The sequence below is a fragment of the Macaca fascicularis genome, chromosome 9, assembly GCF_037993035.2.
Source record: "Macaca fascicularis isolate 582-1 chromosome 9, T2T-MFA8v1.1".
Taxonomy (NCBI): domain Eukaryota; kingdom Metazoa; phylum Chordata; class Mammalia; order Primates; family Cercopithecidae; genus Macaca; species Macaca fascicularis.
The window spans coordinates 85634430-85660703 of NC_088383.1; the positions used below are offsets into that span (position 1 = coordinate 85634430).

Consider the following 26274-nt stretch of genomic DNA (forward strand, 5'->3'; position numbering starts at 1 on the left):
CCACCCTTGCCTCCTACAGTCTTTTTTTCAATAAAGTATAAATCATATCATTTTGCTCCTTGACTCAGAATCCTCCATTGGCTGCCTGTTTCACACAGAGTCAGCCAGCAATGACCCGCCTGACCTCACTTCCTTCCGGTTCCTCCCTCTCCCGTTCTTCTCTACTCCAGCCGCTCTGCCAGAACACATAGTATGTTTCTGCCTCAGGACCTTTTCACTTGCTATTTCCTCTGTCTGGAACACTTTTCTTTAGTCACACATCCACAACTTGCTCTCTCACCTCCTTGAAGTCTTTGTTCAAATCTCACTTTCTCAATAAGATCTTCACTAACTACCCTTCTAGAAATGTAATCTCTTCCCACACTTTCCAGTTCCCTTTTCTGATTTATTTCTCTCTGTGATACTTGCCAACTTCTGATAAATGATGTAATTCACTCATTGTTACAGTCTTTCTCCCTCATCTAAAACATAAACTGCAAACAGGCAATAATTGTTGTTGACTTTCACTGCTGTATCCCAACCATGTACTCCAGTGCCTGGTATTGGTTAAATTGAATTGAAGTTGAATTGTACCCATATTCACCTCATTTCTTTTCCTTCAGAGCCTTAATTTGCCATTCTGCAATATAGTGATTGTGTATTCTGGTGTTCTGCCTTTATTAGAGTTTGTTTAGGAAAACTTTGATCACCTTACCCACAGCTGGATTTATGAGATGGAGGGCATGGTTTCATTGTATTTTCTTTTTGACCATTGATAAACTTTAACTAGGTCAGTTTGCATTTTAGCCATATTCCTTTCCTTATTATTTTTCCTATTGGGCAAGACACTGTTATCACCAAAATGGTAAATTTACTGGGATAAATTAGAATCCTGATCAGAATACTCCTGGGTAAATCCTGAGGCAAAAAGAGGTAGATACAGATGAAAATAACAAGCTCCATAAGCAATGAAATGAAAAAAACAAATGAGGATTAGTTTCCTTTGAACCTAGGCACACTTGTCCTAGCACACATGTTCCTAGCATAAATATTAGAGCCTTGAACCTGGTTCGAGAAAATACCTACCTACTGATGACAAGGAAGCCATAAATATAATTCATGACCAAAGATTAGTCACTGTTTATTATTGCTGGTGACACATGATACATTGGGGGAGATTTGGCAGTGTTTCAGACATCTCCAGCCAGCCATTTATCATTTTATAGAAGAAGAGGAGATATTTCTATATTAATGGCCTCTATAAAAGGAAGTGAGTGGAGGAACGTCTGATATGTTTTGTCATTGAGAATCAAAGGGACATTGACAATGTTAAAAATGTGCTGAGTGTATTACGGATTTTGTACAAGTAAGTCTTCAAAATAACAATACTCTATTAAAAAAAGAAAAAGAAGAAGAAGTAGAAGAAGAAAGGAACTATGTTCTATGTTGCTTAACTCTCTCTTGTGCCCTTGAATGACATTTCTGGATGCGAGCTGAGAAACAAAAGCTTGATTTATCTCTAGAGCCAGCAACATTTTGAGCAGCTTGATAGCCTTGAGACCCTGCTGACTCATAGCCATGCTGCTGTCCCAGCACGGGTTTACAGTGCAGATCATTTTGATACAATATGCAGACACCCAACATACCCACTCTCACTCCCAACTTAGCATTAATTCTCTATCTCCGTCTATAATGTAGAATAAAACAAAGCCCAAAGCATGTTAATAACTTCCACTTGATTGAGAAATTCAAACCCATGTTCCTTTTGTAACTGCTGTGTCTATGCAAGTGGAGACATAAGGCCCTTTGGGAGAAGACTTTAAATATGGGGTTGGAGATGTGAACAGCCAGGAACTTTGTCTCAGAAATGGTGGGAATAAGCCACTGAAATGTTGTTTTCACATGGCCAATAACTTCTGTGATGCTTTGCAGAATTCTGAAGACACCATTAAAAATTAAATAAAAAGCCTCAGCTCAGTTTTGTGTATGCTCCAATAGGCAAAAATATATATTTAATGCAGAGGGTGTTGAATCTGAATTAGTACAAATATTATTAATTTAATGTTCATACTGCATTTTATGGTTTATAAACGGCTTAGCAATAATTTTATACATTTTTTCCTCACAGCAGCACTGTAAAATATATCAGCATTTTATTTTCCCATTTTATAGATGAGGCAACCTTTAATAAGTGATCTATTTCTTTCCTGTGCATATTGGCTAACGGGTAAATGATTAATTTATGTCTACATGAACTTCATCATGCGGAGTATTTATTTTAGTGTGAGTTGGTATTTATTTTACCCGCAAAGCATTACAGTATCCAATTATATATGCATGTTTTAAAGGCAGTAAAGCAGCCACCAGTAGTTAATGCAACATTAAGTCAGAGATTTTTAAATCCACATAAATTCTGAGTTAGGATATTTAAATCAGTCATCCCTTTTTCACCCCCTAGGTTCATGTGGGTGAGAAATGGTCCTTCTATAAAATGACCATGTGGCATCTGGGGAGTGGGACAGGAAAGATGTATTGAGATTTACAGAATTTACAATATTAACAGTAAAACAAAGAACCAAGTGGTTTATAATTACATTTGGTGAGAACAAAGTAAACAAATCTTATCATTTGCCTCTGCCTGTGGAATGGCTTGTGATTGTGAGGCATCTTTTTTGGTCTCTTTCTTCTTTCACTTTCTGCCTTCATTTCTTACTTTTGTTTTCTTTATTAATTTTTGCATCAGTAAAATGGTTGTCTTAGCTGCTTGTATGGAGGAGCATAACCAGCCACACATAAGTGACATGTTAAGGTTTCATAAATAGGGCAACACCCCTTGAAGCTGTCGTTGACATTATTTCTCCATATTGTATTATATTATATTGAGCTATAAGTAAAATTGCTTCTTTCAAAGTGTGTGGTACTTAAAGGCCAAGGATCTCAAAATGCTCCCTAAGCACTGACTCAGCTAATACAATTCTAATATCATCCTACTACTCTAGTCCTACAATTTAGACAGGAAAAGCACCAAAAGTTTCAGTTATTTTATTCTAAGTCAAAATTCATTTAATTAGAAATGTACCTTCTTTCCATGATAATTTATAATATATAATTCCTCCTTCATTTCCAGATCTCAAGACTCTTAAATTTAGCCAATGAAGCTAAGATTTTAAAAAATTTATTGCAAGGAGTCCCTGCCCTAATTCCACATGCAAAAGTTTCTGGTAAAGTCTAAAGATTGGCTTGTTAGCTGAGCTGTCAAAGGCAGATGATTTAAAACACATTTTTGTGTGTTAAATATTAAACTCTTTCTGAATCCAGAAATTCTCTTTCAAATTTAAAATGTATTTTTGAAACCAAAAAGTACTTACCAATCCAGAAAGTGCTCTGATCTGAATTTGAAGGAAATATTTTTATTATTAAAAATGTTGTACATAGTGAAATATAAAACCCTTTACATTAGATCTACCAATAAGACAACGTATTATGAGGTAATATTTTTAAATGTGTGATTTCCTATCAAGTCTATTGGACAATATCCACTTAATTGGGGCACATAAGTTTTTAAAACTGAATCTTTAAAACAAACAAGGGGCATTACTACAGAGGAATGTCACTGAAATATTCGTTTCAGACTTCTTGCATAGAGACTGGCTGTAAAAGGAACAAGAGTGGGCTGTACTTCAGTATACAGTTTCCTAACTCAGAGTTAAATACACTTGACCTGTGAGTGGGCTTTGTAGATTATTTTTATATAATGAAGGCTTTTACTATATGTATATAAATAGGGAGATTTCGGCGATCTTACTCTCTGTGATAAAAATAGAAATGAATATATATATACACACACACACACACACATAGTCAAAAGAAGCATTTTAAATATTTGAGTACAAATTAACTATATGAAGTACATAAATTTTCTCCTTTAAAAAATCCTTCCAGCTAATAAAATATCCTAATGAAATGCTGTTACTGCTTTCCTTATGTGCCACTGTTGCAATATCTAGTACCCCTGGGCTTTTCCTAGTCTAGGACTTTTTCGATGGCATTTATTATTCCCATTTACATTTATTTGACCCATATTGCAGCTTCTAAATTGGATATATCATTTTCCCCTGAGAATTTCATGTCCTTACCTAGCCTTACAGGAGAACTGTGAATTTATATCACTTTCTAGTGTAACAATGAACTGACTGGGCAGAGAACCAGATAAGACTCCTCCCTTCCACTTCCTCATTTTTCCACCATCCCCTTATAGACCATGAGGTGCAAGTGACATCCCATTATTGTAAATGTTGAACTGGGCTTGATTCCCAGGTTCTCAGTTTTGTAATCTCAGAACCCATTATTATAGCGTTTCTGTTTTCATTGATTGTCATCTTTGTATATATTATTCTGTTAGCTTTTGCCAAAATGTAACATTTTGAAGAGAGACGCTATGGAAAAACTGAAAAATCATTTTGTTCATGCTAAGTAAAAACACTGTATTCCCTTTCAAAGAGAATTTATATATAATCAGGTATTCATGATTTTTCAGAACAGCACGTGGAGAATGTTACTGAAACTCCATCTTGCTTCCATATAAAGTCAGCACAGCACTTAGTCAATTATTACCTAGTATTTCCATGCAAGCGAGTAAGTAGCATTTTAGCTTAAAATTTCAGCATTTAGCCTACACATCACTTAAAAACTCTTATGAGTAAACATGCTTATCCATCAGAAATTGTTTTTATTTGACAGCGCAAGTACAGAAAAAGGAGATTCAAAAGGGCAAATGCAGGCAGTATCTTTCCAGCAATTGATAGGATGTGGAGATTCTGGGACAGGAACACAAGTCTCTGGACCATGTAGCAAATGTGTCCCTGGTGACAGAAAAATGCATTAGGTTGTCATGGCCTAAATACACCAGCCATTTACACCTTCCAGTGAATTCCCCTGGTTCTGAACCCAGACTAACTTGGAACCAGTTCATTGATTATGATTCTCCTTCCCATATACTTGGATTTATATCTATATCTATACCTTTAGGGAAAAATACAGCAATCAGTCAATATAGCTCATTAGCTTGATGGATATATTTTTATTATAAATTAGTATATTGGCATGCTGCTATTTGGAAGCATTTTAATTAATGTGAATGTTACCAATGAGGTCATTTTAAGATCATACAGGTATCAGCCACACATACAGAGGTAGAAGTTCCATTTCTAGAACAAGAGACGAGAGAGTCATTTCTTACCCACATTTGCTTATAAAAAATATAGTCATCCCCATACATGCCATCATGATGCCTTCTCTAATCCACAGAAAAGAGAACTAATGTTTATAAGAAATTACGGTCAGTTTACCACTATCCTCAGAGAAATAAAGTTTCTTCTGCAGGTTCATGCAACCAGTAGGTAGTTAGAGGTGACATTAAAACTCAGTTCTGACAGATGTCCTTTCAATGAAACTTGTGTCTCTGCCTAGAATCAACTACTAGCAACATGCCCTGACTAGGAGAAACAGATGAGAGTTCTTTGGCTGCTAGAGAATAAACACTGATCCTGTTGGTTACTTCTTCTAAACAAGTCTAAACTCAAATCCCATGCCGGAGAAATGGGTGTTCTCTACCGGCCCCCAATCTCGATGGATGTGTGGGAAAACCTTGTCTAATCATTGAGCTATGTATATTTTTTGGAGTCTGATTGTAAAATGAATGGCAACACAAAGGCATTTTGTTCATGGTAAACTTAGGTATTCATTGTATTCTCCTTATCTTGGAATTTGAAAAACAAAGAGAAACTATAGTTATTTTATCAAGCAGTTTGATAGTTGTCTTTCATGTCTATTTATATCTCTTGATTTAGTCAGAGTATGTCATTAGTCATGAACCCAGTTTCCATTATTATGTTTTGTCAATTGAAATATTGTTTTGTTTCCAAGTATACATTTATATTATTTACCTATAACTAATTTGAAAATGGTTTTAAATATATGTATTTGAAACCTTTGGAAAGAGGGGTGATGACACTCTTAACTGATTATAGACTTAGTGATGCACAGGTGAAATATTTTAGGTTTGCACCACACACATTAGGTATTAGGAGTATTATATTTCGTGTTATGGAGATAGAAAATTCTGATGATTATTTTTTATCCTAAAGAACAACAGACACCAAATGGCGTTTATTCAGTCATTTTGATTTAATTTAATAAGGTCATACTTCCATCTTCAGGTAAACTATTTTGCCTAAACTAGTTCAAACATTAGCACCTTTACTTTGAGAAAAGATCATCATCAAAGATAAAATTGTATCACCTACACCAGGAGCTCATTTCAGTGTTTAGTGTCCTTCCTCACTTTGAAGAAATTCTTCCTAACATATAACTCAAGTCAGTCCCCAAATGGCCCATATGTTCTCTTCTGCAAGTAATGTAATACTTAATTATTTTGCTTATTCTTGATTTTTCATCCTTTAAAGCTCAGTTTGAATCTATGTTCTTTTCCCATTATCCCAGGCCACCAGGTTTCTCCTAGTCTAGTATAGCTTCATGGGCCTTCTGTGTTACTGATGGCATTATCTCAGTTGTTGGTGTTGTTTCTTTTGAATATGAAACTCAACAAGTGTTGCCCTCCTCATTTAGTTCTGATATTTCTATGATGTAATCCCTAAGTTACTTTTTTCAGAATTCCTTCAGAAATGAAGTGCTAGTTAAAAACAACAACAAAAAAGAAGGCTGTTAAGAAGGCTCAAATACAGTTTATGCTAAAAATTTTAAAGAAGAGGATGTACATTTTTCTCTCTTGGGTGCTGTTTTGAATGTAGACAGAAAGGTAAACTCAGTGGCCCCCGATGATCTCCTAGCTCTGTGATTCTGTAATAATCTTAGCTTGTAACCTCTCATTTTCTACAACCACTAAAATCTTATCTGCCCTGAGATATGTGAGTGTTTAACAGATGAGAACCTTTTAATCGAGTAAAGACTCTGCTTGTTTTCTCGGAAGTAATTTTCTTAATAATGCTTACCTTTATATTTGAAGCAGCCCATATTGAATCCTTAAATCCAGAGAAAATCATAAACAAAAAATTAACAGACATACTATATAATGATACGCAATCAGTCCTTGACTTTTGCTTTTGTTGCCCGGCATTAGAAATATTTACTTCTATAGTCATGGTTGAAGGATTCATGAACCCCATTTTTTCAAACTAAAATCATTTTCACTTTCAACACTGCACTTGTTTCTATTTAAATGGAGAATTTTGTTAACATCAGTGGATATTTTGCCTCCAAGTGAGGCTACCTTCCGAGCAGGGTTGCCATAGAGCAAATTGCATTTGACAAGGCTGTCTGGGGAAGATTAAGAAGTAGTTAGATTAAGCTTGAGTTTGCCATTTAATCCACCACTACTGGTATTGTGTACTAAGCCGATGATCATACTTAGAAGCACAGCAATTAGGTTATTAGTTTTCTTTCTTTCTTTTTTATTTTTTTAATTATACTTTAAGTTCTGGGATACATGTGCAGAACGTACAGGTTTGTTACATAGGTATACACATGCCATGGTGGTTTGCTGCACCCATCAACCTGTCATCTACATTAGGTATTTCTCCTAATGCTATCCATCTCCTAGCCCCCCATGCCCTGACAGGCCCCAGTGTGTGATGTTCCCCTCCCTGTGTCCAGGTGTTCTCATTGTTCAACTCCTACTTATGAGTGAGAACATGAGGTGTTTGGTTTTCTGTTCCTGTGTGCGTTTGCTGAGAATGATGGTTTCCAGCTTCATCCATGTCCCTGCAAAGGACATGAGCTCATCCTTTTTATGGCTGCATAGTATTCCACGGTGTATATGTGCCACATTTTCTTTATCCAGTCTATCATTGATGGATTGGTTCCAAGTCTTTGCTATTGTGAATAGTGCCACAATAAACATACATGTACATGTGTCTTTATAGTAGAATGATTTATAATCCTTTGGGTATAAACTCAGTAATAGGATTGCTGGGCCAAATGGTATTTCTTTTAGATCCTTGAGGAATCACCACACTGTCTTCCACAATGGTTAAACTAATTTACACTCCCACCAACAGTGTAAAAGCATTCCTATTTCTCCACATCCTCTCCAGCATCTGTTGTTTCCTCACTTTTTAATGATCGCCATTCTAACTGGTGTGAGATGGTATTTCATTATGGTTTTGATTTGCATTTCTCTAATGACCAATGATGATGAGCATTTTCTCATGTGTCTGTTGGCTGCATAAATGTCTTCTTTTGAGAAGTGTCTGTTCATATCCTTTGCCCACTTTTTGATGGGGTTGCTTTATTCTTGTAAATTTGTTTAAGTTCTTTGTAGATTCTGGATATTAGCAGTTTGTTAGATGGATAGATTGCAAAATTTTTTTCCCATCCTGTAGGTTGCCTGTTCACCCTGATGATAGTTTATTTTGCTCTGCAGAAGCTCTTTAGTTTAATTAGAACCCATTTGTCAATTTTGGCTTTTGTTGCCATTGCTTTTGATGTTTTAGTCATGAAGTCTTTGCCCATGCCTATGTCCTGAATGGTATTGCCTAGGTTTTCTTCTAGGGTTTGTATGGTTTTAGGTCTTATGTTTAAGTCTCTAATCCATCTTGAGTCAATTGTTGTATAAGGTGTAAGGAATGGGTTCAGTTTCAGTTTTCCGCATATGGCTAGCCAGTTTTCCCAACAGCATTTATTAAATAGGGAATCCTTTCCCCATTGCTTGTTTTTATCAGGTTTGTCAAAGATCAGATTGTTGTAGATGTGTGGCATTATTTCTGAGGCCTCTGTTCTGTTCCATTGGTCTATATATCTGTTTTGGTGCCAGTACCATGCTGTTTTAGTTACTGTAGCCTTGTAGTAGAGTTTGAAGTCAGGTAGCGTGATGCCTCCAGCTTTGTTCTTTTTGTTTAGGATTGTCTTGGCTATACACGCTCTTTTTCAGCTATTTTGGAACCAGTAGAAAATTTTAGGAATAATTTCTACAAATATAAAGTGAAAAAAATAGACCTCTCATGTATCAGATGGATAATTTACTTAAATTCAGGTGCTAATGTTATTATTATTAATTACATCAATAATGATAATGATGATGGTAAGCATGTCCCATAAAAACTAGCTACCTTGAGCTAATCTGTGGCAAAGCTTTATATGTATGATTTTCACTGAATCATCACAAAAGTTCTCTGAAGTTTTACCAAAATAAAAATGGTGAGTTATGCATATATTCTGGGACATTTTTTCTGATACTGACTTTGACTCTCCATGCATATTTTTACAAGGGGTTGTTTAGCATTTAGTTGATTATTTTTTGTTATTTGGTCCAACTGCAGTTTAGATGATATAGAATGAACATAGAAAACCATAGCATTAATCTTGCACTGTAGGAACGCTATTTGTATTGTGACAAAAATATAAATGTAAAGCAAGCAGAAGAAAAAATGCTATGTAAGCTCTTTTCTGACCGTGGTACTATTAAAAAGTATTGGACTTATGTTGTTTGGTAACGTTTCTATTGTGCTTACTATAAATGCAAAAATAATTATGCTACTGTCCAAAATGATTCTGAAGTTTCATAGTGAACTATTTTTATCAAAAATTTATTAGTTCCTCAGGTAAATGTGAAGCATTGAACTTGATACAATCACCAAGATCCATGAAATACGGAATTAATATTCAATACAGATCTGAATTATATGGATCAGTAAATATTTGATCTAAGGAACTAAAAAGGAAAATGCATGTTATTATTAATATTCCTGTCTCTTGAATAATACATGACTTCTGGATGGAATCATGAGTTTATATACCTGAAGAGAGTAGGATTTAGTTATGCTGATATAATATAAGCTGTGACTGCTACTCAAATCACCTAAGCCCCACTGTACTCAAAATGAGGAAGCATTTTTAATATAATAAGCAAAATTTGAATAGACTTGTAACCATCAATAACCTGTTTTTTTTTATTATAGCATTGACAGAAAGGTTGCTATTTACTATTACAGACAAACAATCGGTGATCACTATGACATTTTGCTAAATGGAAGCAAGCTTCATCCATGGCATTGGATGATGCCCTGGCCAGATACAATTGGAGAGTACACTGGAAATCCAGTCTTTAAGTAATTATTTTACTCAGTTGGCCTTCTATGTGTCAATCAAACAGTTGGCCCAGTTTGCCATTTCTCTCCTTGCTGACACCATAACTGAAATGGGTTGATGTTTGAAGTCCTGTAGTCTTCTCTTAGGTGTCCACCTGAGAATGGGGGAAGGGATTATAAGCCTTATATTCCATTATCATCCAAGATATTATTATTCTATTTCTTTAAATACTAAAAGCATAGCCTAAAAGTGATCCAAAAAGCTAAGTCATATTATGATGCAATAAATGCCTAGTAAACAACTCTGGAACTGAAGACTCTCAAGATTGAAGGGGACCTTAAAGGTCATAGATGATGATCCTAAACTCTTCTGACAACTGAAGTGATGCTAAAACACAGACAATAGGACTCTCTTGACCTTCCAAATTCAGGCTGTTCTGATTGATAGAAAATCCTAATTGAGCCACAATGTGTCTCTCTATGAATTTCCCTTACTCATCCCAGATGTAACCTTTGGGGCTAATGAACTGTTGACTTCCTCTTTGATGCCCTGACAAGCTCCTTTCCAACACTTCACTATTTCTTCTGTTTTCCTTCCTTCAACACCCTACTCACTTTCCCCTGAACATACTCTGATTTTTTGATGTTTCACAAACCCAGGGTATTGCAAAAACAGGATAAAACACAATTAGCAACAGCTCATTCTAAGCACTGTCTTTCTCTTAACACCTAAGTTGCTTTTGTGGCTGCTATATCAGAGTGACACCTGACATTCCTAAGTGCTTCTCAAATATCTAAGCCAAGTCATATGTGCCCCACCCTGTATCTGCACAGTTGGGTTTGGGTTTTTTGTTTAGGGCCTCCATAGGAGACCTCACATTTATTTCCATTAATGTTATCACATTAAATTTGTTCCATCTCAACTTCAATTTTATTTTCATTTGGAATGTAGAGTGTATTCTAATTTTGTCGTCTCACTTATTCACTAAGTGAAATCTTAACTTTGCACCATCTGTAAATTTACCTAGCATACTTATACTTTCTATTTATTCAAACACCTGATTTTTTAAAAATATTGACAATAACAAGAACAGGGGCATCAGCATTAAAAATGTCCTTCTAGACTGCCATCCATTGCCATCTCTAGCTGTGACCATTCAACAAACTGCCAACACCCCTGATGTCCTGCTCATATTTTTTCATCTTAGCCCCAAGTATGCCATGTGATGCCTTGGCAAATATCCTGTAGAAATTGAGATACACTAATAACCACCATTGGTTAACCTAGTAACTCTTTCAGGGAAAAGAAATGATGTTCATGTACAAGATCTGTTCCTCAGTGAATCATCTAGTGCCCAGCTGTCCATCTCACCATGTTTTATTTGAGGCTCACTGATATGTAGGTTTTAAGAAACTATCTCCCTCCCCACTTTGAAAATCAGATCCACCTTCCACAATCCTTTGCTTGTGTACACCTCTCGTGCTTTCTGCAGCTCCTCAAAGATGGTCAGCAAGGACTCGGTAGGTTTCATTGATAACAGGGACTTCCTAGCATCCCGCTCTGTGTCTGCAACATAAGAGACACCCTGCTATTTTTAAGAATCAAAACACTCAAAACTTGTTATTTTGGTGCTCATACTCCTGTTTTAAAACATTGAACTAGGAATTACATATGTCTGGAAACAAAATTCATTTACACACTACATTTGAATTTTGAATTGAACAAAGGAACACTCCTACACCTGACCACATGCCACACCCACTTACCACCCTTCCAATTCATCTTCCTGTGGTTTTAAATGACATTCTCTGGGTTTCCAGAAAGATAATTTACGTTTCTCTGGAGACACATTGAGCACCAGTTTTCCTGTAGAGGTGCAAACGGAGCTACATTTGAATTGGTTGGTGGACAGGTAGGAGAGAAAAGCATGGGGCACTGAAGAAAATAAGAGGAAGGCAGAGCAGGGTTCAGAGAAGTGGGGTTGGGGAGAGGTTTCCAATTCAGTCCCTCTGTCTTTCTAGGACCGCATTCCCTCAGCTCCCCTCTTTCCCTCAAGGGCTAAATTCTCCTAGGACGAGACCACTTCTCCAAGAGCATAATGGAACTTCTCCCTTCCTCAGTCTCCTTAAGTAAATTTAAGCCAGGAGAGGGACATTTTGAGTGGAACAACTTCTGAACACAAGTAAAAGGGTAATGATGACCAAATCTCACATTTCAATAAAATTCTAGTAATTTATTTGGATTAATCAAAATAACTATAGAAACACCAGCATTGTCTCTTTGCCCTGGGGTTGCAGTCATTTCTAGGGAATAAAGAAATAGATACACAGGGACACAGCTCTCACCCTTGAAGTCATTTAGAATGCAAAGTGTCCCCTTACACTCTCTTTATTCATCTTCTCTTCCCTTTCTGCAATAGGAGTCTATCGTTTCCCTTCCAAACATCGTTCTCTCCTTGACATAAACAACAAAAAGAAAAAAAATCTTATAGTTCTGTTATTTTTCTTATCCATCAGGATTGCCATCCTCTCTCAGCTGCAGGTCTGTCTTTTGAGGGAACAGTGTGTTCCTTGAAGCTAAAAAGCAAACAAAGACTGGACACAGTGGCTTATACCTGTAATCGCAGCTACTTTGGGGGCTGGGGTGCAAGAATCGCTTGAACCCAGGAGGTGGAGATTGCGGTGAGCCAAGACAGGATCTTTGCACTCCAGCCTGGGCAACAGAGTGAGACTCTGTCAAAAAAAACCAAAAAAACAAAAAAAACCAGGCCACAAAGAAAAACTTAAATGTATTCCGATATATATATATTTCTAATTAGTCTTAGCTCATTTGAGAATTTTCCTTTTTACTTGCTATTCCCTTGCCTGGACTACTACTCTTTACCTGGATTTTCACAAGGCCAATGCGTACCATTCAGGCCTCCGACCTAGAGTCAGTGCCTCCTCAAACCCTGACCACGGTGTCCGAAACAACCATACTGCATCGTTCCCTCACCCCCACCCTGCTTTATTTTCCCAAAAAGCACCATTGTTAACTGTAATTAAAGACACACGTTATTTATTTATAATATTTCTCCCCAAGAACTTTGTCTTGCTGACACTTGTGTCCCCAGTGCCTGGCGCAGTGCTGCTGTAAGAAGTTTCTCAGTAAACATGTGCCCTATGAACGAAGCAAAATAGATGGTTTAAAGATTATGTAAAGCAGAGATACATAGAAACTAGAAAGAAGATCACATAATAACCACTGCAGTGGTTTCTTCATTATAGTTTCCAACTTTTTTTTTTTAAATTAGAGATAAGGTCTGGCTCTGTTGCCCAAGCTTATCTCAAACTCTTGGTCTCAAGCGATCCTCCTACCTCAACCTCCCAAACGCTGGGATTACAGGGGTGAGCTACCATGCCTGGCCTCCAACTGTCTTTCACTTCAGAATTATGTGCAACTACATGGTAGAACTTGCTATTTTAAAGTAACTTTTGTTTTATTTTTTAGAATATAATCAGAATTGCTTTGATCACCTGAAAAGTCACTTTGTAGACAACTAAAAATATAGACAGATAAACTTGAAAAGAAATTACTCATAATCCTAACATCAGAGAAAACTAATATTAAAAGTTTTTTTAGTATGTTTAGAATTTTTGCAAACATCTCAATCTTTTCAAGACATTATTCCTTTCAAATTCTTATGCTATAGAATTCTTCTAGTCTGTTCTTTGAACTTCAAAAAAAATCTGTTCTCATAAATTTGCCATATTTGCCTATTTTTTTTCAGACCTATCCCCATCACAGTTTTAAAAACTGTGTATTTATTGTCTGTAAGATTCCTGTTACTTCCACATGGCCAACCACTTCCCCCAATGAGTTAGAATTTGATTTTTTTTTTGAAATGTCAGTTCCTCCCTTTATTTCCTCAAAATTTTGAACAATGAAATTGCCAACAAGGCAAGACAATGGCCTATCAGATGTCCTGAGGTTACCAGAAAATGAATTCCAGGATGGATGGTTAGAGGTTACCATCATAAAAACACTTATCTCATTTAGTCTTATGACTTTATTCCCCAACTATGGATATACCATGAGAATGAAGGTAATGGAAAAATCCTGAAGAATTGCCAAGAAACCTGAATTCATTCATTCATTTATTAATTACTGAAGACCTATTTTGTGTCAAACATGGAGGCACTTGAAATACCATCTTAGAATCAAAGAGCACATTACTTATGAAAGGCATACCAATTAATTATCTTACAAATATTTATTGAACACCTCCTACATGCCAGGCACCATGCTAGGCACACAAGTAAGGAAGAATCATGATGCCAACAATACAAACACACTCGAGTTTAAATCTACTACGCTCTAGCTTATAAATTGCTGAAGCATTTTTTTCCATCTATAAACTGAGGACTTAATAATAGTCCACTTAAAGGACTATTATGAGACTTTAAAAAACTAAGTCATCCAAGATTCTAGTGATACAGAGATGAGCAAAATAAATTCTGTACTCTCAAGGTACTTGGAGTTCAGTATATGATATACATAAAACCTAAGCATTTCAATAATACTGAATACAATTAAATTTAATACATGACAAAATATGCTGCTATAATATGTATCTTCTCCACTGAATGGTAAGTTTCTTTGTATATGTACAACCCCTAACGTAGTATCTGATAAGTAATGGCATACTCAACGAATGTTAAATGGTTGAACAAATAGATGCCTTATAAGAAACTCACTCTTCCACAGTATCACCCTAAAGTTGTGAAATTCTCTCCCAAAGGCAGAGGATTTATTTCCAGAGACTTCATTTTAGTATTACTAATTTAAATTCTTCCTTAAGACTTTAGGAATGAAAGAGCAGATTAATTTCTGCCTATAAAGTAGGATAACGTTAGATATTATCCCTAATTTTTATAAAGAAGGTTGAAGTTTAATCCACCCTGTAAAAACCACAAGTTGATCTTTGCTCTCCACTTGAAATTACTGAAGCTTCTCTTCCCAGAAATAAGTAACAATTTGGAAATGTTGGCATATTTTTCTCTGTACAAACTAACTTCATTAAGAATGACTAAAAGAGCTGGAGTTTCTGGTTTCTGGGGCGTTGAAAATGAAAAGCTGAAAGTCTAAACAATGACTAACACATTAGTCATAGTAAGCAGCTGTTTTCTAATAGAACAAGAAATGACATGTTTAAAATGGTGCAGGAAAATTAGGATAGACATAATAAAGAAATTTTTATCTGGCAATAGTGACTCCAAAGCAGGTGGCCCTCGAAAAGCATGCAGTGTAAAGTTTTTTAAGGGTTATATAGCTATCCTTGAAGTAATTTTAGTTACTTTTAAAATTGTCTTCCTTAATACAAGTTGAATGGACGAGATGATTTCCCAAGGTCTCAAATTCTCAGCTTGAGAAAGTTTGCTTATTTTCCATGTGTCCCCTAGAGGGCAGTGGTGGCCCAAAACCCAGGAGAGGGTTTATAATCAGTTGTATCCTCTCTGGCGCCAACCTTCTCTCCAGCCTCTTTGCTATTTCACCTCACAAATCTGTCTTCTGTGAGCAAATTGGCAGTAACGTGTTTATTCCTAAGTACCTAACTAGCAAAACCACTACATATTAGAAAAGAACGTTGCATGCATTATATTTTTACAAAGATGGAAAAGAAAAATCTCCTTGTGTGAAGATTATATTTTATGTTTGCGTGTATTGCCTGCCTTAACACATGCACCAAGCTTAGTAGGTCTTTTTTGTGCATTTTTCATGAATTTGGGGATAGAGAATGTTGTGAGACAGTGGGGAAAGGTGACAAGATGTGTCAAGGCAAACAAATCAAGGTTTTTTTCCCTTTGGTTTGAAATTCATTTTGAAACAATCCTTAAGTATTACTGAATGACTACTCATCTAATCATTTATTCACTGAGGAATTGCCTAATAGTCTAAGACCATTATTAGATGCTATCGTTGGTAATGTGTGGAACAAAGAAAATATTTCAGGGAACTTATAATTTGGAAAGTGATACTAAATTACTTGATACAGGTATAAGGAAGGATGACACAGGAAGGTATCCTACTTGTGAATTTTAGTAGCAACATAACACAAAAACCATTGCTTCCTTTACAAATGCTTTGGATATCTTTTGGAGGACCACAGATCTGAAATATTTTTCCTGTTCCAATGGAACACATGACCTCATGTTTCACAGGTGATGACTAACCACAGAAAGCTTCCTAGATAGACAAAGGAGAGCCTGAATATGTGTTTTTTTCTAAAGCAGAGGCTTTCTGTTGTAATGCTGCTGTCTAAATATTTTATTCTTCTGAGAGACAGTTTTATGTAAAGGGTGCAACTTTCAAAGGAGCCTTTTTGCAGGGTTTGCCCTAAAAGCCTCTTATAATACCTGAGAATTTATCTTTCAGGATCTCTTTTATTGTAATCAGAATATTTGCTGATTAAATTCACTTTCATCATCTGAAATTAGGAGCAAGATACAAACCTCAAGTATGCAAAGAAAAAGATTGATGACATCAAAATTATAATTCAGTCAATATTTGCTGAGCCATTCGGGTTTCCGTATGGAGCGGAGGGCAATGAAAACTGCCTACCCATACAGCAATGTGTGGCTTTCAGAACATTCCTGCCATAACTGTTGGTCAAACCAAATGGTGTGGATTGTTTATTGGTCACTTATTTATGCAGATTGCTTTGGTTGCAAATTATACATATTTGCAGTACTTCTTGGGAGAATTCTGCCATCTCATCTGTAGCCATGGTCTGTATTACAATCAAGACTATTTAGATGTTAGGAAATAGATTTTCAGTCCTAACAACATGGCTGGGGATTATGATATTCTAACTCTAGATTAGGAATGACATACATTGAAACTGGTAGATATTTTAAGTGGCATTGCTTTGAAGAGTTAAAGTAGTAGAATCACAGTATTGTCAGTGTACAGGTTATGCTTGGGAAACCAGGACTGACTCAGAAAGAAGACAAAATTGTTACAATGGGACCAGAAATCATAACACTTTAAAAAACTATTTCTACTTCCCCAAAATTGACTGGGCTAGCCGTTTTTTCCAAGGCCATGGTAAATTGTTTTAAGACTTTACCAAAGGACAGAAGTTTAAATACTTCTTAAATGGAAAACTTCTTTAGAGGAAAACAAAATTATGATAAAGACCTAGAAAATTATCTTATACAGAAAAAAATACTATATAATTTGCTTCTTCCTGAGGTATGGAAATTTCCCTAAAAAGCAAAAAATATTGTTTTGTATAAAGAGCATACTTTATACATAAGATCCAATTTGAACTTTATAAGTACTCTTGACTTTTTGCAATTTGAGACAAACCTGTAAATGGATACTGTTAAATGATCATTCTTCCTCCCCTATCATGTCTGTGCATTTGTATTTAAAAGGAAAACTTAGTCATTGGGCATATTTTGATATATTATCTATTGTAGGTAAGTATCTCTTTTTCTGTTGTGAAGAGTTATATTGGTGGTCACAGACAACCAGATTATTTTAATTTTAGTTCCAACAAAGAATTACAGACTGCTAACTGCATATAAACTTTATAATGAGTAGATATTTTCTAATTTGTGGCTCATTATGAAAATCTCTACTTACAATGGTCCTATCATTGGATCTCAGGTACAAGAAAAATGTGTATATATATATTATATATTTTATATATATATTATATATATTTTTATATATATATTATATATTTTATATATATTATATATTTTATATATATATTATATATTATATATATTTTATATTATATATATATTATATATTATATATATATTATATATTTTATATATATATATTATATATTTTATATATATATATATATGCCAGGCGCGATGGCTCACACCTGTAATCCCAACACTTTAGAAGGCCGAGGGAGGCGGATCAATTAAGGTCAGGAGTTTGAGACCAGCCTGGCCAAGATGGTGAAACCCCATATCTACTAAAAATACAAAAATTATCCAGGCGTGGTGGTGCATGCCTATAATCCCAGCTACTCAGGAGGCTGGAGCAGGAGAATCATTTGAACTCAGGAGGCAGAGGTTGCAGTGAGCCAAAATCACCCCATTGCACTCCAGCCTGGGTGACAGAGGGAAACTGTGTCTTAAAAAAAAAAAAAAAAAAAAATTATAAATGACCACTGCATTAGTAACATTGCAATAACATATTCATAGAAAAATAACTTATCTTCCTTAGAATGTATAGCTTGTAAAAGCACTTTCATATATACAGCAATACATTTGAACTTCACAATGATCCTAGGTGGGTATGGTTAAGTCCATTTCAGATGTCTCTAAGAATCTGAGAGGTTGGGGGAGTTTCTCAAGGTCACATAGTTTGAAAATTGCTAAGCTGGTTCTCAGACAAGCTTTCACCTGAATCTAGATCCATGTGACATTCTTATGAGGCTGTATTTACTACATCATTGTATTCATTTTATTGTACAAGGCAGCCTACTTATATGTTGATGTAAAATATTCACAATGGTGCTATTATTGTGTGAGAGGCATTATACTTAATGCACCGGTATTATTTGCCCCCTTTTAGAGAGGAGAAAGCAGAGCTTCTGCAAGGTCACATAATACATCCAGAATTGTACCGCTAGTAAGCAGTGAAGCCAGGGTTCTAATCCAAGTATGTCCAACTCTAGGCACACTGTGTCTCATAGTATGTTCTTACTGACTATAAGGTTTCCTATGTGTTCACAAGGACATTGATGTGAGCTCTGTTTTGAGTGTAATGTGCATGGCATGCCACAGTGCCTCTTGAGCATCAACAGACCAGCTGAAGTCACCTGGGAAGCCCCAGGGTCCTTTGAGAATGACAGCCCCACACCCCTTTCCTTTGGTTGGCTGAAGGGCTAGAAGGAAAAGGGGCTGGGTAAAGCACAGTTGACTCTCTGAGTACAGGACAGATAGAGTTGGTGAATCCCCATACTTAGCACCCTCCACCCCCATGAACCCCAAGTCAATTAAAAGATAAAGAAGAGCTTTAGAAGGGAAGAGTTTGACAATGACCACAATCCTGCTGTCAGCCCTGTGGACATGATGGTGACAAAACATCTTCCTGAAGTAGTAATAACAAGCTCATGGATATTAGCAGTGGTAAGCAATGGGGTAGCTGCCAAGAGGCAGCACCCACTGACATCCATGGTGCAGGCCAGTAGGGGTAGCTGCCAGGGTAGCCCAAGAGGCCACAGAAAATGAAATCTAATTGTAATTATTTCAAGTTCTTTACGACTTGGATTATGATCGTCCATAAAAAGAAAGCATCAGATGTATGTATGGTGGGGACATGATCCAAGAGGAATATAACTTAAACCCCACTCATGAATATTTCCAGTATTAATATTCCATGCAACCAAATAGTTCAAACTCTCATACAGATACTATGAATATGACTTTCAGATAAAACAGTCATTTATTTGGTACAATATGTTATGTTACAAATACAGATTATTAAATTTCTAGTTCTCTAAGGGCATATTTTGTTCGTGTGAGTAGTTTATTTACAACTGGCAAGAACCACATGTCTGACTAGACGTCAGACAGTTGTATTACTTACGTAAACATACTATTTGATTAAATTCACCAGCATAATCAATAGGGGGTTCTGGTTGTCACATTAATTACATTCTATGGAAATTCTATGGAAGGATCATTTAATTAGATTTTTCACTTAGTACTTACCAGAGTATAAGAAATGTCATCATAGTTTTTTGCACATGGTAATGAAATCATTGGTACATTACCAAGATTAAATCATACAAGAATGTCTACCCTTCTGTTTTCCTCTCTGCTAAAATTATAAAGCTTCTTACAGTACCACCTGTGATGATAGGCAGGATACACAGAATTTCAAAGCTTTCTACAACACCTACCAATCTCCATGTCAGAACAAATTAGTATTTCCAGCCTACTGTTTATTATTATGGCATTTTAGAGCTTAATAGCTCAATCTTAACATTAATACATCTGCCTTTATTGTGTGTTTAATATGTGCAGTGAATATGTTAAGTGCTCCATTTACATAATTGCCTTTAATCTTCAAAGAAACACTTTGAGGTTTCCTTCCCATTATACAAAGGAAGAAACTGAGGCACAGATCACTTAGTAAAGAAGAGAACCAGGATTGACTGCCAGTTCTGATTCATTCCAAGTCCCATCTAGTTATTTTTTAGTTGCAGAAACAGGCCCAGAGAGATAAAGTGTCTTTCCAACGTACACATAACTGGAAAGTGGCAGAGACAAAATGCACTCAGGTTTTCTGACTCCTGCCTGTTATTTTTATTGCCAGAGCCCTCACTATAGGACTGAGAAGTTCAGCTACTTGTTTGTTTGTTTGTTTCATTTTTGTTTCAGCCAATAGCAGCCAGTCTCGGAGACATGTGAGCAATATCCATTAGCACTGCTGCCTGTGATGTGTAGAGCAATCACATTTTTAATGGACTGTGTGTCTGAGTCCTTTCTTGTCCACGTAGCTTTTAAAGTGATCTGGAGTAAATCTATTGCTCACTTGGCAATCAATATTTGGCGTTGTTCCTCAAATGGTGGAGTTAGGTATCTGGATTTTGCTTTCTCCCACATCCCTAGAAACTCTTCCCAGAGAGTGCCATACTGTAGGACTCTTTTTCAAGGGCAAGAACTGTGACTGTTTTATAACGAACCTTTCAGTCTAAACAGCAAGTATGTGGTCATGCCTTTCCCTTGCTTTAAACCTTCAGATAAGAGTTTGTTTTGTATTTTTTAATCACAGACGGGTGTTACATTTTACCAGTTGCTTATTTGTATCTGTTGAAATGAACATATGGTTTTCCGTTTTACTAATGTGGTGATTTATGACTGATTTTTGAATGTTGAGGCAACTTTGCATTCCCGACCACTTAGTCCTGATGTACTATCCTTTGTATATACTGGGAGGCAAGGCTAATTGGAGGCCACCAAAGTAACAGTTTACCAAAATGAAGATGCCACTATATTAATTACAAAATGAAGTCTTTTTATTTAAATATCCTACCCTGGGCCAGGCACGGTGCCTCACACCTGTAATCACAGCACTTTGGGAGTCCTAGGCAGGAGGATCACTTACGCCGGGGAGTTAGAGACCAGCCTGCACAACGTGGCGAAACCTCTTCGCTACTAAAAATACAAAAATTTACTGGGCATGGTGGTGCACGCCGGTAGTCCCAGCTACTCAGGAGACTGAGGTAGGAGGATCACCTCATCCCAGGCAGTCAAGGCAGTGAACCGTGATTGTGCCTCTGTACTCCAGCGTGGGCGACAGAGTGAGACCCCTTTTTGAACAAACAAACAAAACAACAACATAAACCCAAAAAGCTTCTACTCTGTCTTCTGTGTTGAAGATGTGGTTGGTGGTTGATATTTTGTGAGATTTTCCTGAAAAAAAATATTTTGAAAATCCATATCTATAGAGTGTTTCAATTCCAAGTTTTGCTCTATAGATCCATGTATTCCTACTCTTCAAATAAAAAAGAAAAATTTTAACTTCTCTCACCTGTGCAATATTAAGGTCCCAAACCTCTTAAAAACTAAAAATCTGTTGAGTTCCTTTTGCAAGACGGCTGGCTCAGAAGTTTGGGTTTCTAAAGAAATGAGAGTTTAACATTTTTATATTGGACATATTTTCAGAAAATTTAGAATCCCATTAGTGTTCTTTATAACATGCTGTGCTCAAAACTAAATTTTTTCAGGCTTCAACCTTATGCATATAAAAATGGGTTCAATTCAAGTTCCTTATGATTTCTTTCCTTTAGAGGTGCTTGACTTTTCTGCCTGCTTTAGTTTGGCACTGGGTGTTTTGTGTACGGAGTCTTTTCACTACATGTCCCGAGGACCCAATTACTGACTTATTAATGAGATTAACTGTGGGGTCTGTGTCTGTTCCGGCAGGCACTCACAAGTGGTGTCTGCTCACAGTAAGTCATTCCACTTTTCAGTAATACTGTACTATGGTTGTGAATTTGAGTTTCATTTAGACTCCCAGTTTTAATCCTTGAACTCCCCTTTCTAGGGATGTGGTATTGCACAAGTGACTTAACCTCACCATCCCTCAGCTTTCCTGTCTGTACAGTGGGAATGGTAAATGAGATACAGCAGGAAAAGCACCGAACAGTGTGTCATCTATGGAGTGAGCATTCAATAAATATCATTACCATTGGACAAGCAATTATGAATCTTTCAGTTATTCAGAAGCATGTTATCAAATTTCCAGGTTATCAAATTTTCAGGTTATCCAAAACCCTTTTTTTTCTTTTACCTCTACTTACTCACTTGGATCTGCCTTTTAGCACTTTCAATATCATTTTAGCATTTGATTCAGTTTGGTTGGTTTCAAGGGTGGGAGAAGAGGGGAATTTGTGTTGACCCAAAGGCTTAGTGGTGGTTGCACCACTGCACCAATTTGGGAACCGTTTAAGTCCCTCAGAAGACTACAGTCCTGCACCACATAATGACGTATCACATACGACAGCGGTCCCATAATATTATAATGGAGCTGAAAAATTCTTATTGCCTAGTCACATTACAGCCATCTGAACACTACGCATTACTCACATTCTATGATGCTGCTGCTGTAAACAAATGTATGATGCTGACAGTCATATAAAAGTATAGAACATATTAATACAATTATGTACAGCACATAGTATTTGGTAATGATAACAAGGGACTCTATTACTGGTTTATGTGTTACTATACTTTTTGTCGTTACTTTAGAGTGTGCTCCTGTTTATACATATTTTAAGTTAACTGTCAAACAGCCTTAGGCTGGTCTTTTAGGAGGTATTCCAGAAGAAGGCATTGTTATCATAGGAGAGGACAGCTCCATGTATGTTATTGCCCCAGAAAACAAAATTGTTCTAAATATAACAAAATGTTTAAATGAAAAATACTTCATCAACCATAATAGCACATTCTTAGTGTTCAAGAGAGTGATAATGTTCTTTTTTCAAGCTGTAAACAAGTTTGATGCACATATGGGTTCCTGTTTCCCTTGCATTCAAACTCTGGACCCTTCTGAGTATCTGTAACTGACACATTGTAGACCACAAATGTAGACTAAGGGAATGCTTTCTAATACTGAGTCAGCTGCCTCTCTGCTACCCTAATTACTCTGTTTTATAATCACATTTTCCAGTGGGACAAAATGTGGAGGTGAAAGACAGTGATACTGATGATCCTGACCCTGTGTAAGCCTAGGCTAATGTGTGTGTTTGTGTTCTAGATTTTAACAAAAAAAAGTCTAAAAAATAACAAAATGAAAATAAAACACCAAAAAAATGGAAACAGGTTATAAAATAAGGATATAAAGAAGATATTTTTGTACAGCTCTACGATGTATTTGTATTTTAAGCCAAATGTTATTATAAAATAGCCAAGAGTTTTTTAAAAAATTACATTTGCAAAATAAAAAAGTTATAGTAACCTAAGATTAATTTATTAATGAAGAAAGAAAAATATTATCTTATAAATATAGTGTAGCCTAAGAGTACAGTGTTTATAAAGTCTACAGGAATGTATAGTGATGTCCTAGGCCTTCACATTCACCCACTATTTACTCACTGACTCACCCAGAACAACTTCCAGTCCTGCATGTTCCATTCCTAGTAAGTGCCCTATACGGGTGTACCATTTTTTTAACCTTTTATTCATATTTTTACTGTACCTTGTCTATGTTTAAATACACAAATACCGATCATTGTGTTGCAGTTGCCTACAGGATTCAATCCAGTCACATGTTGTATAGGTTTGTAGCCTAGAAACAATGGGCTCTACCCTATAGCCTAGGTGTGTAGTAGACTATGCTATCTAGGTTTCTGTAAGCACACTGTATGATGTTTGCACAATGATGAAATTGCCTAAGGACATGTTTCTCAGAATCTATCCCTGTTGTTAAGGGATGCATGACTATATTACCAGACTATTAACAAATGAGGCCCACTGTAATACTTTTGCAGAATACCACATGATAGTAGTTCAATGTGTTTAGTAAGAAAATTAATGACCAAAAATTGTTATAAATGTAACAAAATGTTTAAATGAAAAATACTTCATCAATCAGGATAGTACATCCTTAGTGTTCAAGATAGTGATTATGTTCTTTTTTCTTTTTTCTTTTTTTTATTTTTTTTTTTTTTTGAGACGGAGTCTCGCTCTGTTTCCCAGGCTGGGGGGCAGTGGCCGGATCTCAGCTCACTGCAAGCTCCGCCTCCCGGGTTCACGCCATTCTCCTGCCTCAGCCTCCCGAGTAGCTGGGACTACAGGCGCCCGCCACCTCGCCCGGCTAGTTTTTTGTATTTTTTAGTAGAGACGGGGTTTCACCGTGTTAGCCAGGATGGTCTCGATATGTTCTTTTTTCAACCTGTAAACAAGTTTGGTGCACATACGGGTTCCTGTTTCCCTTTCATTCAGACTCTGAACCTTTTTGAGTATCTGTAACTGACACATTGTAGACTACAAATTTAGACTAAGGGAAAGCTTTCTTAACACTGAGTCAGCTGCCTCTCTGCTACCCTAATTGCTCTGTTTTCTAATCAGCGTTGCTGGTACACAGTAGTCTGGCAATTTAAATGGAAGTATTTGTGCTGTGTATTGATAGCTGGCAACTTTCTGTGGTTTGGGATAGCTCAGGACAGATACTCCTTGAATAATTACCCTGCTCAATCAGAAGGAAGCATTCTTGTTATGTTCCTGTGCATGTACAGCGTTTTTTTGTTATTCACTATGATGTTCACAAAGTGTTACGAAGTGTTCACAAAGTGTTCTGTTAACATGTGAATTGATTTGCAGTATTTTAAAACCATAAAGAAGGTTCTCTTGTTGGCCGGGTGTGGTGGCTCACGCCTGTAATCACAGCACTTTGGGACGCCGAGGCAGGTGGATCACGAGGTCAGGAGTTCAAGATCAGCCTGGCCAACATGGTGAAACCCCGTCCCTACTAAAAATACAAAAATTATCCGGGAGTGGTGGCACACGCCTATAATCCCAGCTACTCAGGAGGCTGAGGCAGGAGAATCGCTCGAACCCAGGAAGCAGAGGTTGCTGTGAGCAGAGATGGCGCCACTGCACTCCAGCCTGGGCAACAGAACGAGACTACATCGAAAAAAAGGAAAGGAAAGGAAAAAGGAAAGGAAGAGGTTCCCCTTGTCAAATAAGTATGGGCAGCTCAAGGTGGACTATTTCCGTCTTATAAATGCATAATTTACTTTCACATATAAATACCCTGAGAACTCTTATTAAAAATTATAATTTTCTTTAAGAAGACGACAGGCCGGGCGCGGTGGCTCACTCCTGTAATCCCAGCACTTTGGGTAGCTGAGGCGGGCGGACCACGAGGTCAGGAGATCAAGACCATCCTGGCTAACATGGTGAAACCCCGTCCTTACTAAAAAAACACAAAAAATTAGCCGGGCATGGTGGCGGGCGCCTGTAGTCCCAGCTACTCGGGAGGCAGAGGCAGGAGAATGGCGTGAACCCGGGAGGTGGAGCTTGCAGTGAGCCAATATTGCGCCACTGCACTCCAGCCTGGGCGACAGAGTGAGACTGTTTCAAAAAAAAAAAAAAAAAAAAAAAAAAAAAAAAAAAAAAGAAGGGGATGAAATGTGAACTATTTCCGAAACTTGACCATTTATGTTAAAAACTAAAAGACTATTTCCATTTTTTTAATAGTTTCACTCAGGGCTGGTACAACGGCACACACTTTGGGAATACTACTTGACCAACTTATCTCCTTTTGTTTATTAAATTCACTATTAGGATAATTTCAAAAATGATTTTGTCACCTTTCCTTCCATCTAATTTTTCTCCTCTCTCTCATCCCTTTTTTCAAGTAGATTTCCAGCTTTAACAAATAAGAATACACGACACCACTGACGTTTGAATTTTAAACAAACTGAAAAATCTCTTGGTACAAGTATGTCCCAAATATTGCATGGGATATTTGAATGTAACTGGGTGTCCTCTATTTTATCTGGCAACCCTAAACCCAACGCAAATGATAGCCATCAGTGAGTAAATAATGAAACTGTCAGTTTAATTTAATAAGAAGAACATAGAAAGAATTCATTCAGTGCTCATTGAACATGTTTTTAAATATTTCCAAATTAAAAGTGTAAAGCCTTTTTGAGACTGCTATGTC

The 26274-nt window shown here is 36.6% G+C and overlaps 1 protein-coding gene and 1 long non-coding RNA gene across 13 annotated transcripts in view; one reads left to right on the forward strand and one right to left on the reverse strand.

Moving 5' to 3' along the window:
• The window catches only part of RHOBTB1 (Rho related BTB domain containing 1), a 144586-nt gene that overhangs the window by 20724 nt on the left and 97588 nt on the right, over positions 1-26274 (forward strand). The window lies entirely within an intron of this gene.
• Positions 7420-26274, reverse strand: part of LOC123566827 (uncharacterized) — a 33950-nt gene continuing 15095 nt past the window's right edge. For 2 of the 3 annotated variants that reach the window (XR_010578007.2, XR_010578006.2), the window contains exons 2-3: positions 11531-11649; positions 7420-10237 (exon numbers count right to left, since the gene is read on the reverse strand). This is a non-coding gene — a long non-coding RNA (uncharacterized lncRNA). Of the gene's footprint in view, positions 10238-11530; positions 11650-13135; positions 13243-26274 lie in introns of all 3 variants that reach the window. The other variant, XR_010578005.2, reaches the window with a different exon arrangement.